At 57.6% G+C, this 14035-nt stretch overlaps 1 pseudogene; it reads right to left on the bottom strand.

Annotated features, from left to right (window-relative positions):
• Positions 1-1667: 1667 nt before the first annotated feature.
• LOC136119193 (small nuclear ribonucleoprotein E-like) lies at positions 1668-1944 on the bottom strand (annotated as a pseudogene).
• Positions 1945-14035: the final 12091 nt, after the last annotated feature.

The following is a 14035-nucleotide window of genomic DNA, read 5'->3' as shown; positions in this document are numbered from 1 at the left end:
TCCCTGGTGAAAGAGGGCTCAGACACGGTTTCCCTGGTCACACTGTCACATCCAGTGACATAGGACAGAAAATGGCCTTCCCACAGAAACATGGGCGAAGGCGGTGTGTCTGCGGACAGCGGCTGCGGTTCTGGGTGCAACAGAGGAAAACCAAACTTTGGACTCAGATTTTAGCCCCAAAGACCTGGAGGAACAGACTGCCAATGTTGCAGCCATAAGGCAGCGTGGATGTGGCCATGGAGCACGGGTGTCCCTGCGCGCATAAGACAGCGTGGACGGCCATGGAACACGGGTGACCCTGCACGCATAAGACAGCATGGATGTGCATGGAGCACGGGTGCCCCTGCACGCATAAGACAGCGTGGACGTGCATGGAGCACGGGTGTCCCTGCGCACATACGACAGCGTGGATGGCCATGGAACACGGGTGACCCTGCACGCATAAGACAGCGTGGATGGGCATGGAGCACGGGTGTCCCTGCACGCATAAGACAGCGTGGATGGGCGTGGAGCACGGGTGTCCCTGCACGCATAAGACAGCCTAGATGGGCGTGGAGCACGGGTGTCCCTGCACGCCTAAGACAGCGTGGATGGGCGTGGAGCACGGGTGTCCCTGCACGCATAAGACAGCGTGGATGGCCGTGGAACACGGGTGTCCCTGTGCGCGTAAGACAGTGTGGATGTGCATGGAGCACGGGTGTCCCTGCGCGCGTAAGACAGCCTGGATGGGCGTGGAGCACGGGTGTCCCTGTGTGCATTCCGGAGCCCAGGCCCGAGTTCATGAGGTTCAAGAGGTAGAACACACCACAGACGAGAATTAGGATGGTGGCTGCCTGGAAAAGGGGAGGGCGGAGGTGTCAGGAGGAGAGGGGGGCTTCGGGGGGGGCCAGCCTCGTTTCTTCTCCCAGGTGTGTGCTTCACGGTGATTCATAGATTTGTACACGGAGCGCGTGTGCACATTTCTCCGTGTGTGACACTTCAATTAAAACAACCACCGCGGAGCTATGAAGTAAATCCCACCTTTGCCAAAAGCAAGCAAAATATATGGGCCTGTGTACATGTCTGTTTTTTGGTAGAAATCATTAACAAGGTTTGGGGGAAAGGTTACATAAAGGACTGTTGTCTTTTTTTGTTTTCTTTTTAGTTTATATGTCTCTGTTACGGTGAACATTTTTTATGACCTACATTACTTTTGTAATAGAAAAGTCAACAAAAAAAATGTGTATGTACCTGATGATTAAAAAAGCCATCAAAAAAAAATCACGTTTCCCAATTTTCTTTGAGAATGCTTAACTTTTATAATGGAAAACAGTAAAAAAAAAGGCCATTGGTGATAGAGCATTAAATCAAGCCAAATGAGTTTCTCTAGAATCAGCACAATTTAATGGTACCTGAGCCCATGGGTGGAACAAGAGTGTCAGTGGTGATTGCTGGGGGTGGGTTTTCTCCCCCTTCCGAATAAAAAGCTTGGCTTTTTTTTTTTTTTTAAGAAGGAAACAATGTAAATATTTTAATAAAAACAATCCCACAGCATTTATTGTCATCTGGTAATAACATAAAGGTGAGCAAAACAATACGAATAAATGCTTTAGAACTACACTTCTAACAAAGGACGCCTAAAAACACTGTACTGCCTTCTCAACAAGTTCTCACTTCACTGATCATCTCTAGTTGGAGACACTCTGGAGCACAGTAATGTTATCTCCTTTCAGCGTGATCCGACTCAGCTGTTTTCTTGACTTTGTTTTAGCATGAATCTCTCCTGCATCATCTAATACGAGGTTCAGATACTCATCAAAACCAGTGATACAGCCCTCTATCTGCATATGCACTTGCTCATAAAGCCACACCTGAATCCCAGATTTTGCAAGCATCAGAAGATAAGATCGATGGGATGCACCCCTGCACCTTCTGCACCTTCCGGCCCCGGCCCTGGTACGCCATGGCGGAAGTTCACAAAGACCACACCACCCCGCACACCAAGAGCTTGGCTTTTTAAAGACAGCTTTGCCCAGATGTGATGCTGGTGGGCCACGGTGGCAAAAACACAGTTCCAAATGGAGCTCCTCAAAGCCCACCCTCCAGGTGCCAGGTAAGGTGGGGGGAGAGGGGTGTCCCGGGGGTGCTGGTCATGGTTCAGAAGGTCCGAGGGAGCTAGAGACGCCAGAGCAAAGTGCCCCCAAGCCTGGCGGGCCTGACTGAGGGGCCGGGGGCGGGGAGGTGCAGAAGGCCTGGCCAGGCCTGGCTGAGTCCTAGCTCAGAGAGGCCTCTGCAAAGCTGGGCTGAAGAAGTGAATCGGAGACACTTCCTGGCTGGATGCAGCTCTGAGAGGCATTCACAACACATGAACACGCGACAGAAACACAGCATGACGTGGACCCTGCTTGGCTGTCCTGGGCTGCTCTGGCCCGTGGGCAGGCTCCGGGGGGTGGCCAGCTGGGCAGACACCGGCAGCCGTGCGGACAGGCTGCCCCAGCACCTCACTCTCCACAGGCCCGTATGGGGGCTCAGGGGCTGCAGAGTGGCCAGAAAGCCTGGCCTTTCCAACTCCTCCCCAAATTCAATGAGTGGCTTGGAAGGAATAAGGAATTCCACGACCTTCGGAACCAGCATTTCACCCAGCACAAACTACACAGTTGAGCACCGGGCCCAAAGGCCTCAGTCATCTTGCCAACCCCTCACTGTGCAGGCCCAGAGGTAAAGTGACTGGCCCACAGTCCCATGACAGATCAGCCGGGCAGGGGGCCCGGAGCTGCACAGGCCCAGGGACAGACTTATTTTTTTGGCGGGGGGTGGGGTGGGGGGCGGGGGAGACTTTGCTGAGTGGCTTGAGGGATCTGAGTTCCTCGACCAGGGATTGAACCTGGACCCTCAGCAGTGAAAGCGGGGAGTCCTAACTACTGGACCACCAGGGAATTCCCGGGACAGACCTTTTTAAAGTCAGAGCCAGTGCGTAAGGCAGGGCCCTCATGCCTGTGCTGGAGAAAATCCCTGCCCTAGTTCACAAGACTTGTTCTCAGCCCAGGAACACCTGGGTTCCTGAAGAAAGAGGAGACAGGGAGTCCTCTCAAACTCACCTAGGGATGACATCCTTGCCTGCGCTCTGCCCTCGCCCCCCTGGGAAGAGATGCCAAGTTCAGTGTTCACAGCGGGACACCAGGTCTGGCCTAGTGCCTGCTGCTGGCAGCTCACCAGGCTCCCAGGGGAAGCCCGCAAGGAAGGGTCCTGATGTGGCTATAGCTGAAGGACCAAAAAACCCCAGAAACAGGGGGGAAATCTTATTTGGGAATCTCCAACTGGGTATGCGGACTTCCTTGGTTTCCGTTGAGGTGCCGGAGAACCTGGGGCCCGACGACGTGCCAAGGTGTGGGCTTGCGGAGGGGGAACTGGGCGCCAGCCCCGGGGCCATGCTCTGGAGCCACCAGCACCCTATAGGTGCACACCAGCCCTCGGGAAACGACCGCTCAGTTTCTCAGCCCTGATCACCACCGCTCTGTGAAGATCACGGTCACAGGAAAGGCTGACAAGGTTTGATTTTTCTGTATTTTCTCCCTGAACTTTCTTTCTTTCTTTTTCAGGAAGCTGTCTGGAGGAGTTCTGCGTAAAGACGGGGTGGGGGGGGTGCCCCTTGCTCTGGGTAGGAGGAAACCTGTCCTTCGGCCCCTCAGTCCCAGCTGGCCAAGCCCCAGAATGGACCTCCAAGTTCAGCCCCAGCTGGGAGACTGCAGGGACAAACCTGGGAGGAAAGGCCGACTTGGCCCGGTGGACAAGCTGCCTCTCACCTGGGCAGCAGGGAGAAGAACCCTGACTCTACCTTCATTCTAGAACCTGTGGGAGGACCTTGGAAGGGCTCCCAAGGTGGTGCCCGGAAAGGGGGGTCCAGCCACCAGGACGCTGCAGGCCGCCCTCCAATGTCTGTGCCTCCACGAGGGCCTGAGAATAAAACCTCGACGAGACTCACCTTGACCGTGTCAAACGGGTGTCCCACCAGCACACCTGCCACACCTGGAGGGAGAAAGGAGGACGTGTGACCCAGATGCCTCAGAAACCGCAGCGTGGGGCACGGTTCTGGCAAGGACGTGCCTGGCACATCCGGAGAGCCCCTTAATCCTCTGCGTGAGGGTAAGTGAGGGTGACCGCCCCGAGGTCAGGCCAGCACCTGGCCAGCTAAAAGCTGGTGACCCTCCCTCCACCCTGCTGCTCACTGCAGGTGACAACAGAAGCTCCCCCTTGGGAGGCTGCACACGCCATTTCTAAGATGCTCACATCACTCCAAATACCTGGCACGGCTGGGGGCTCCAGGGCTCTGGACTTGGGGCCAGCCCCTCGCCCAGATTTGAATTTTCCCTCTGTCATTTACCAGCTGGTTGAGCTCACAAAGAACTCGGTGTCTGAGCGTCACTCTCCTCACCTGTACAGGTGTGAACATCAACCTCCCCAGGGCTGCTCCTGGCCCCGAAGTGCTGACCCAGGACCTGAGGCGTTCATGCTTGGTTATGTACCAGTCCAGGACCTGTCCGAATCCAGTCCCCCTCAGAGGACAAAGGTTCCCCCTCCAAATGGCCCACAAGCACCTGTCAGAGTCCTGCATGCTGTGTGGGTTACAAACATCCCTGTGAATCAGGCAGTCTTGTTACTCTGCTTCATGGAAGAAGTGAGGCTCAGTGAGGTCGGGTAACTGCTGCACTGACTCCCATGCTTTCCTCCCTAGAATTTCATGTGTGTACATCTTACAGTTCTTTTTTTTTTTTTTTGCTATATTTAAATGTATAATTAAATATAGCAATTAAACAGGCTAACATTTGTTGAGTAACAAACAGTAACGTTTCTACCTTCTGGTTACCGTTCTTAGTTTTGTCCGTGTACCAACTCTCTTTCTTATGTATGTAAAGAAAGGACCATTAGCCCTTTTTACAGATGAGGAAACTGAGGCGTAGAAAAGTAATATGTCCATGCCACACAGCTAGGTAAGCGGTGGAGCGGAGATCTGGACCCAAACCTTCTGGCCCTGGAGCCGCCCTCCTTAACCACTCAGAGCTAGCTCCCTGTCAGAGCTGGTTAGCATGTTCGTGGATGCCCAGAGTCAACAGGAGTTACTACGCTTCTTCATAAGTTGAATTTTTAAAAATTTATTTATTACTATTATTATTATTACTTTTTGGCCGCACCGCACAGCATGTGGGATCTTAGTTCCCCGACCAGGGATTGAACCCGTGCTCCCTGCACCAGAAGCGTGGAGTCTTAACCACTGGACTGCTAGGGAATTCCCCCATAAATTGTATTTTTAATCCTTGTATAATGTCCTCTTCATCTTAATGCTTCGGACCTTAAAATCCACTTTGTTTGATATTAGCTTTGCCAATCCTGCTTTGTTTTTGGTCACGTGTGTCTGGTATAGTTTTGTCCAGTTCCTAATTTTCAACCTTGTCTTACTGCTTTGTTTTAGTTGTTCCACAATCTATAGCTGGGTTTTGGTTTCTACTCTGGCCTGCAGCAGTCTCAGATTTTGCCAAGACAAGAGATCTGACATGATTCCGTCTTATTTTATGGGCATGATCTATGTACTTCCTTTCCTTTCCACATTTTTGCTGGTTCAGGCAAACTACTACGTATCCCCTTTCTGCTTGCTAATTTCTAAGTTCAGCTAAGAGTTACTTCTGCTTTTGAACACTCATAACCCTTATGTAGAAACAGGGTGAGAACTGTCCCGGCCATGGGGTGAGAGTAGGAGGCTCTCTCTGCCCTCTACTGCCCCACCCTACCCCCAAGGGGGTTCCCACCCTGCCAGCTTCCACTGATCTACAAACCCCACGGGACTCGGGGCTATCCCATCTCCTCTTCACTTCTCCCGCCATCTCGGGGTCTCTACACCGATCGTTGGAGCCTTTCTTGACTATGGCCCTGAGTTGTAACACATGGGAGACGTGCCCTCGGAATTCCTGCTCACCTGCAAGATCTGCTTCTTCAACGCCACTAGGGAAAACAGTCCTGTGCCCTGGTGAGAATTCCGGGCCCAGGCCAAAGGGCGGCAACGTCCCAGAATCTTCTGGTTTCCAGTGCAGATGAGAAATCTGTTGTCAGCGTGTCTGTTCTCCTTTATCAATAACTTATTTATTCTATGAGGAAGCCACTGAGATTTCATCTGTAGATTTCGGGAATGTCACCAGGAGACACCAAGGGTGTGTCTTTTTTCTTTAAAAGAACCCAGCCTGGAACTCCCCCAGCGCAGACTAGCTTTTTCCTGATCAGAGAAAATTTCCTCTATTATCTATTCATCATATCCAGACCTTTTTCTCCCTCTGGGACCCCTAACATTCACAGGGGGGTGAAAAGACACCCCAAGCCTGTCTTTCCCCTCAAGACTTCCACCTCTGTGTTTCTGATCTTCGAGACACACTTTGTTTTTATCGCTTGAGATCTACCTTCTTTTTCATTTCATGTTTCGAATTTTCTGAATTTGAAAATCCTAATTCTAGGACCTCCTTTCGTGGGCTGTAACTGGATCTCCTCGGGTTCTGGAAACCTAACACTGCCTGGGGTGTGTTGCCTGGCCTTCCTTCTCTCTCCAGCCGTGCCCCCTGCAGCCAGGCCCCTTCCTGTGGGTGGCCCCGCCTCTGGTCCCAGACTTGCCCAGGTGCCAGCAACAGCCTTCATCAGCCTGTAGGGTGGGAGAGGCGCCCCTCAATCCCACCAAGGGCTCCGAGAGCAGGCAGCTGCATTCCTATTTTCTCCCTTGATCTGACGGCCCTCAGGTGAAGGGCTGGCCCCCCTCACCCTAAACATCTCCATCCACAGAAACAAGAGTCGGCTACGGGCCTGCCTCCATCAGGGCCTCCAGTCCCCCAAATCCTTCCCTTTTTTTTTTTTTTTTTTTTTTTTTTAAATTTATTTTATTTATTTTTACTTTTTTGGTTGCACTGGGTCTTCGTTGCAGCGCACGGGCTTTCTCTAGTTGCAGCAAGCGGGGGCTACTCTTTGTTGCGGTGCGCGGGCTTCTCATTGAGGTGGCTTCTGTTGCGGAGCACGGGCTCTAGGCGCGCGGGCTCAGTAGTTGTGGCTCACGGGCTTAATTGCTCTGTGGCATGTGGGATCTTCCCAGACCAGGGCTCGAACCCGTGTCCCCTGCATTGGCAGGCGGATTCTTAACCACTGCGCCACCAGGGAAGCCCAAATCCTTCCCTTTTAACCTCCCAGTCACCTTGAGAGCCAGGAAGCCTGAGGGCCATCTCCCTGAGAGGGGCCTACAGTCACAGCAGCCAAAGTGGACCGTGTCTCCCAACTCCAAAGCCGGTACCCACTGCCTTACATAAGCTGGCCTTTGAGGGGCAACCCGCATCCCATGACCCTCAAGGGCAGGAGGTGGGACCACTGTCCTGGAGGCGCCTGGCAGAAGAAGTGGTGGGAAGGGGCACCAGGATGACTGACCTGTCCCCCATATGCAGGGTCCCACTGCCTACGGTTGAATTTCTCTCCTCCCATCCATGCCTGTGGCAAGGGGACCCCCATTCAGAGCCCAAGGTCAGACCAGGAACTGACCCGTGGTGGGGGAGTGCAGGCGGGCATTGGGACCCTTCCACCCCGGGAGACCTCAGGGAAGCTGGCAATCAAGGTCCCACCCGCACCTCCCCGGAAGGCGAGGTTGAACACGTGGCCCACACCCAGCCAATCAGAGGTAACGTACTGTCCTTCCTCCGGGGAATCTGAATCCAGAGGCACCCCAGCTGCGGAAAAGCAGCCTTCATCTGCCCTGAGCCTCCAGGCCTTGAGGAGCTCAAACCCCAAGGAGCCAGGCAGCCTCTGGGGGCCAGGCCCCAAGGCAGGGGCGCCGCCTGCGTAAGGTTCCTGGACGGCCCCTCTGCTCCAGCCAGGCCGTGCCAGAGGCCCGGAAGGCAGGCCTGGGACACAATCCGGTCACTGTCCTGTGGGCCGGCCCCTAGCGCACGTGAGGCTAGGGGAAGGGAAGAGCTTGGCAGCCTCTCTACACTTCTGAGGGCCTAGGTTTCTCCTGGGTCAAATATACCAGGAGAGGGTCTCTCCTACCCTTTCCCGTCACCGCTCACACAGTGCAGGAGAAGGTGGGCACCACCAGCCCCAGGCTTCCACCTGGATCCGGGTAGGGCAGTCGGTTTGGGGGCTGTGGAGTACCTACAGTTCTCCCCGGGGCTGGACCCTGGCCTTGCCCCAACCCTGGGGCCTGGACAGGATCTCTCCCAGGTGGGCTTGGCGAGGATGGGCAGAAGGCATTCCAGGCAGGGTCCTGGGTAAGCAAGAGCCCAGAGTGACTTAACAAGTGTGTCTGGGGGGATGGGCCTGGCCTTAGGATGAGCGTTCCCAGCCCAATCCCCGTGGATCCCAGGACGCCTGCGTGAATACAGAAGGAATCCTGCCCCTTTGGGGAAAGAACCCACACTCCGCCTAGCGGAAAGGGGTTGGAAGGGGTGTTGGCCCTGGGGCTGAGCCACCACTGGGGGTGGGTAGAGAAGGGTCTGGGGCCCAGGAGAAGCCGGCGGCCTGGTGGCAGGACACTCAGGGAGGTCCCTCAAGGGGGACAGGAAGAGCAGAGAGTGGAATGGGGATGGCCGGGATTGAGAGCTGGGTCCACAGAGGCCAACCCCTCCTGTCTCCTCTGGCACCCTGGGCTTGGGAGAAATGCTCCCCAAATTACTGAAAGCTCTGGGGCCTGGAGGCCTGATCGGGTGACCGTCTGGGACACTTCCTGGGCACACCCCCTTCTCCACCAGCCCTCCTCTGGTGCAGAACAGGAAGCTAGCAACGCACTGGTTTAAATGCTAGACGCTCTCCTCTTCCTCCAGGGTGCCCACGGCTGGCAGGTAGCTGAGAGCTTTATTAAAGACAACAGGGGCAGGTGCTGGAGAAGAGAAGCACCTGATGTCAGAGACTGGATGGGGCCTGGGGACACCCAGCCAGCAGCCCTCTCCCCGTGAGGCAGAGCCCTGCCACTTCTGTCCACTCTGCTGAATTCCTGGGGGCTAAACCTGGCTCCCAGTGAATACCTGTTGAATAAATTAACTCTACAAGTAAAAGCAGAGAAACTAAAGGCCAGAGAGGCAAGTGCAGAGCCCGACGCCCAACGGTCAGGCCACAGCAGAGCCCGTACAGCACACTGACTCAGGTCCTCCCGGGGACACAGGACCCCAGCGCCACGCCCCGGCTCCGGTGACACGCACGCGTGAGACCAAGGCCTAGCTCGCGCGGCGTGTCAGGCCCACTCTGCCAGCCGGGTGGAGTCTAACCACCAGCAGAACCACGTAGGAAGGGGGCGGGGCGCCACAGCATGACTCGGTGCCTGGGGTCGTGCCGGCGCCTTTTACGCCATCTCCCTAGGGCGTCGTCCAGTGGCCCCGGCCCCAGCCCCACCCAGACGGCTACGGGAGAGGGGTTAGAGCCAGCTTCAAACTTTTTGGGTCGAGGGAGGGGACCGTGCTCCAGGTGGGCGCGGGCTGGGGGAGGGGGAGAGGGAAAGGGGCTCGGGGCCTCGCCGTCCGCTGGCCTCGGGCGAGGAGGGCTGTGGGGCATCCTTCTGGCAGTCCCCTGGCAGCCACGGTACTGTCCCGGAGCGCCAGACCTCTCGTCCGAACGTGCCCCGAAGGACTTAGAAGACACCTGTCCTCGCGGACAGCGTGCTAGGCGCCCTCCCGGCTTGTCGTCAATTCACGCCCACGAGAATCCCGTGAGACAAGAGCACTGTTAACCCATTTTACAGACGAGGAATCCCCAGCCTCAGGGTAAGCCACTGGGCCGAGAGCTCGCAGGTGGGCTGGCGTCCCAGCCCGGATGCCTCGCCCCGGCGGCCCGGCGTTCCCGGCCCCCGCACGCGCCCGGACAGGACCCGCCCGCCTCCTTACCCCCAGCGCATCCAGCCAGAAAGTCGAGCGCCATTGCCGGGTCCTCGGTGAGGCCGCCCTTCCTCCTTGTCCTCTTTCTCTAGCCCCTCGCCGGGCTGGTCGCCGTCGAGGGCTCCCCCTGCCCTGCTGGGCCGGGACTCGGCCTGGCCGCCTCCAGGCACGGAGCACCGCGCAGGCTGGGGTCTGGCGGCGGCGAAGGAGGTTCAGCGCGCGACTCCTCGCCGGGCGCACGTCCTTCGCTGGCCGGCTCGCTGGCCCTTGCTGTCGCCAGCGCACCGCCCGTGGTCCCTCACCTCGGTCGGCGTGTCCGGCCCCTCGGACCTGCCGGCCGGGCTCGGGCAGGGCGCAGAGCTCAGCCAACGGGCGGGCGAGGCTCGGACAACACCCCGGGCCCTGCGCGCCGCCGCCGCGCTTCATTGGCTGGGCGGACCTGGGGCGGGCGGGGCGGGAGGCACATAACAGGCAGGCGGGCGGGCGGGGGAGCTGCCGAGGCGCTGCAGACAAAGAATGTGCTTCGTGCGCCCGCCCGCGCCGCCCCGGGCGGGAGAGGAAGCCGGGTGTGTGCTGCTGCGGGAAGGTGGGGCCCGGCCCGGCCGAGGAGCCAATGGCCTGCGCGGCCCAGGAGCTTCCCGGCGTGCGCGTTGCGAGTCAGCAGGGCGGGAGGTGGCGTGCGCTCGCTCCGGATTGGGCCTGGGATCCTGGGGCCTGGGTTTAGATCCCGACTCCGCCGCCCAGCCTCAGGGTCCTCGCCTGTATAATGGGGACACGCCGCGGTAACGAACGTGGAAGCGCCAGGACCCTCCAGGGCCTGCAGGCTCGGACACTAATTGTCACACTCCTCGAGCGGCGAAACACCCCCTCGGGGAGTCTTCGCCCCTCCCGTCTGTGCGCCCTCCTGGCGGTGGGCCTGCGGCTTCCGGCCGCCTGGCTCACCTCGGGAGGGGCGAGGAGCGTGGTCAGGCCCCCGCGGGCCCGCACCTGAGCGCGAACTGCGGGAGCCGCGGAAGGTTGTGAGGCGGGGAGGTTCCTGGACTGGTCCGAGAGCCGCCAGGCGGGAGAGGCCAGATCGCGGCGCGTCCATATCGGCGGCCAGGCGCTGTGTGGCCGGAGGGGACGGTCCTCGGGCCGCGGCTCTGGGAGGCCTGCGGGCCTGGAGAGCCAGGCGGAGGGGAGGGAGGGTGCGAAGGCGAAGTGGGAGGGCGCTGGGCTCCTGTCTACGCGGGTGGCTGGGCGGCGGGGGGTCGGGGGGGTTAAGTAGGAGCCGAATCCGACGCCGCCCCCCGCCCCTCCCCCCCAGTCCCCGAGATTGGCAGTGGCAAGGGACCCCTTCCCTGCTCCCTGGGGAGGGTCCGAGTCAGAGACTTCCCCCTGCCCTCCTTCCCCCTGCCCTCCTTCCCCAGCGCCTCACGAAGTCCTGATTGGCCGGTTGGGACTGGGCTCGCCTGGACGCTTTCTCCCTCACAATGGGAGTCAGATGACACCTTCAGGCCTTCAGGCCTGCGCCCAACTTCCTTCTTCGTGCTCCTGTGGTCAGGACCACACCTTGCGGTGTGGTGGATCACACAGTCCTTTTATTTGCATTTTACTGTTTCTGAAATCGACACGGGGGTTGCCATGGATATGTATCTCATGGACAGGTTTTAAAGATTATATATACTTGGTACTAGGGGGTATATGTCAGGAGTATGTACAATAAGTAGTGAACCCTGGTGATACAGAGGCCACTAGGAATCCAACGATTATGTGCGGTTTCCTTTTAGTCTTCTTAGAATCTAAATAGAACATTCCGTAAGCAGAGACCCAAACCCAGGTCTGCTGACTCCTAGTCCAGTGCTTGTCATGGCTGGTGGGCCCTGAGCTAGGGGTCTGGAGGCCTGGGTTTGAATATCGCCAGCCTCTGACCCAGCTCAGGCCTCAACAAGGCCCATGAGCCAGAAAAGCATGTGGGCCCCAGGAGCAGCAGCCCAGACTCAAAACAGGGGCAGGAGTTGGCTGGAGACCTCTGAGGCCATGGCGATTAAACTGGACAACCTACATCCAGGTGACTCACCTCTAGGAACAGGGGGTCCCTGGGTGACTGAGGCCTCAGGAGGTAAAGCACAAATGCCTGCAGCATCCATCCCTGTTTTTGGAGGTTTGAGAGGAGAGTCAAGTGCCTTAACAGGGCAGTAAGTCAGAAGATTATTATGGACCAATTAATAAGGAGACAAAGAGGACCCGCTTTGTTTTGTTTTTAAGAGAACACAAGTGCCTTTAAGTTAATGCCATGCTTGGGGCAGGTGGCATGAGCCCTGACTCCTTGGGGCGGGGGGGTCCTTGGCAAGGGGCCCAGCAGCCTGGTGCACAGTAGGCACTCAATATTTGAGCTTCAGAAAGCTCCTTGGAGGGAAGCCCTGTTCGGGCCGACCCTACAGGGATCCAGGTGGGGGAGCTGGTAGCTGTAGGGTGGGATCCTCCAGGCCAGGGAGGAGGTGTGAGGTGTGAGGCCTCTAGCTGTGCATCCTGCAGGGAGGGCTTGGAAGTGGGGCTGGGCTGCGGGGGAGCCAGTGTTCAGGCTGAGGCTTGTTGGGTTTGGGGACAAAGGTCCAGTATGTGGTGAGCAGTAGAGGGGTGGGCTCTGGGGCAGGTTTGCCCACAGTGGCCTGTTAGAGAGGCCTAGGCTGTGGGTGCTGGGCAGTGGCCTCCAACTGGGAGCACCCCAAGGGCAAGTCCAGGGTCTGTCCCGTTCATCCCAGGATGTGCTTGAAGCAGCATTTTCAAGGCCGTGAGGAAGGGGTAAAAGCAGGCGCTGCGAGGGGCTGGGGTCACTCGGGTGCGCCGCGGGCTTACTAAACCCTACGACCACATGGCTCCTGAAAGCCGCCTCTCCCTGAGAATCATGCATGTCCCCGCTGCCCAGGAATCCCTCCCTTGGCTGGTGCTCTGGGCCTGGAGCAGACCCTGGACCACATACAGTGTCACTCTAGGAACTGGACGACAGCAGGGCATGGGGATGGAGTGGGGGGAGACCCTCCTCCCTGACCTCCTGGGCCTTCCACAACAGCTGGCGAGAGACCCAGAAGCGAAGAAGTGACGGCCAAGTAAATGAGTACGTCCTGACAGGCCTGCATTATTACATCAGCCGCTGGGGCCCATGTCTGTTCTTCTTCATTTCCTGAGGATAAAATTACAGCACAGAATGTGCTTTTTCAAACTTCTCACGTTCCACGGGGCCCCAGGACACTTCCCCCTCCCAGGGGAGGCCACCTTGCGGGGCTCAGACCCCAGCCTTTAAGAGGTGGGAGGGGCCCAAGGCCAGAGCAGTATGAGGAGAGCTAGGAGGGGAGAAGTGCTACAGGGGACCAGGGGTCAAGCCTGGTCCCTGAAAGTGCATGGTAGAGTTTTTATTTTGCACAGCTTTTATAATTTCTTACACAAGACAGTTTGGGTTTGGAAAATTTAGAAACACCAACAGGTAAAAAAAAAAAAGGGTCGTAAATGTTCTCACCCTGGAATCTGATGAATTCGGTGACGGGAGGCTATTTGGACCCCGGGTGGGGTGGGGAGCGAGGTCGGAGCTCAAGGTGTCACAGGGTGAGTGGGGTGAGGGTGGGCCGAGGCACCTGCTGTGTAGACCTTCTGGGGTGTTAGGCCATGCCAGGGCAGGCGTGATTCTAGGATGGAAGCCACCGGAACAGGTTCCAAAGCTCCTGGGCAAAGGCTGGTGGGGAGGACAGGGCTGTCCACTGGCCCCCCTCTCACTTGGAATAAAACCCAAGCTCAGTGCCTCAGAGCCCAAGGTGACCTGGCTGCACCCTCAGAGCTCCAAGCTCATTCCCACCTCAGGGCCTTTGCACTGACTGCTTCCCCTGCGGGGGAGCTCCTCCTCCCAGCCCGGCACAGGTCATCTCCAGAACTCAGTTCCCTGCTCAACTCTCAGCTCCTCAAAAGGGGCTTGGCTGGGGGCCCCCCCACCCCATCCCCATGCCCTGCTTTCGTCCAGTTCCTAGAGTGACACTGTATGTTCCTCTATGTGTTATCACCTCCCTTCCTCTGGCATGTTAGCTCCACCAGGGCCGGGACTTTGCCCCTCTTTACTAACACTAAACTGGGCCTGGCACACAGCAGGGGGCGAGCAGGCAGCCGAGGAGCCTGCCCTGGGTGAGTGAGTCTGGGCTCTGGGCTGTCCT

Source organism: Phocoena phocoena, chromosome 2 (genome assembly GCF_963924675.1).
Source record: "Phocoena phocoena chromosome 2, mPhoPho1.1, whole genome shotgun sequence".
NCBI classification, from domain to species: domain Eukaryota; kingdom Metazoa; phylum Chordata; class Mammalia; order Artiodactyla; family Phocoenidae; genus Phocoena; species Phocoena phocoena.
Note: the sequence above shows the minus strand (reverse complement) of the source record. Positions and strands in the feature narration are given on the sequence as shown.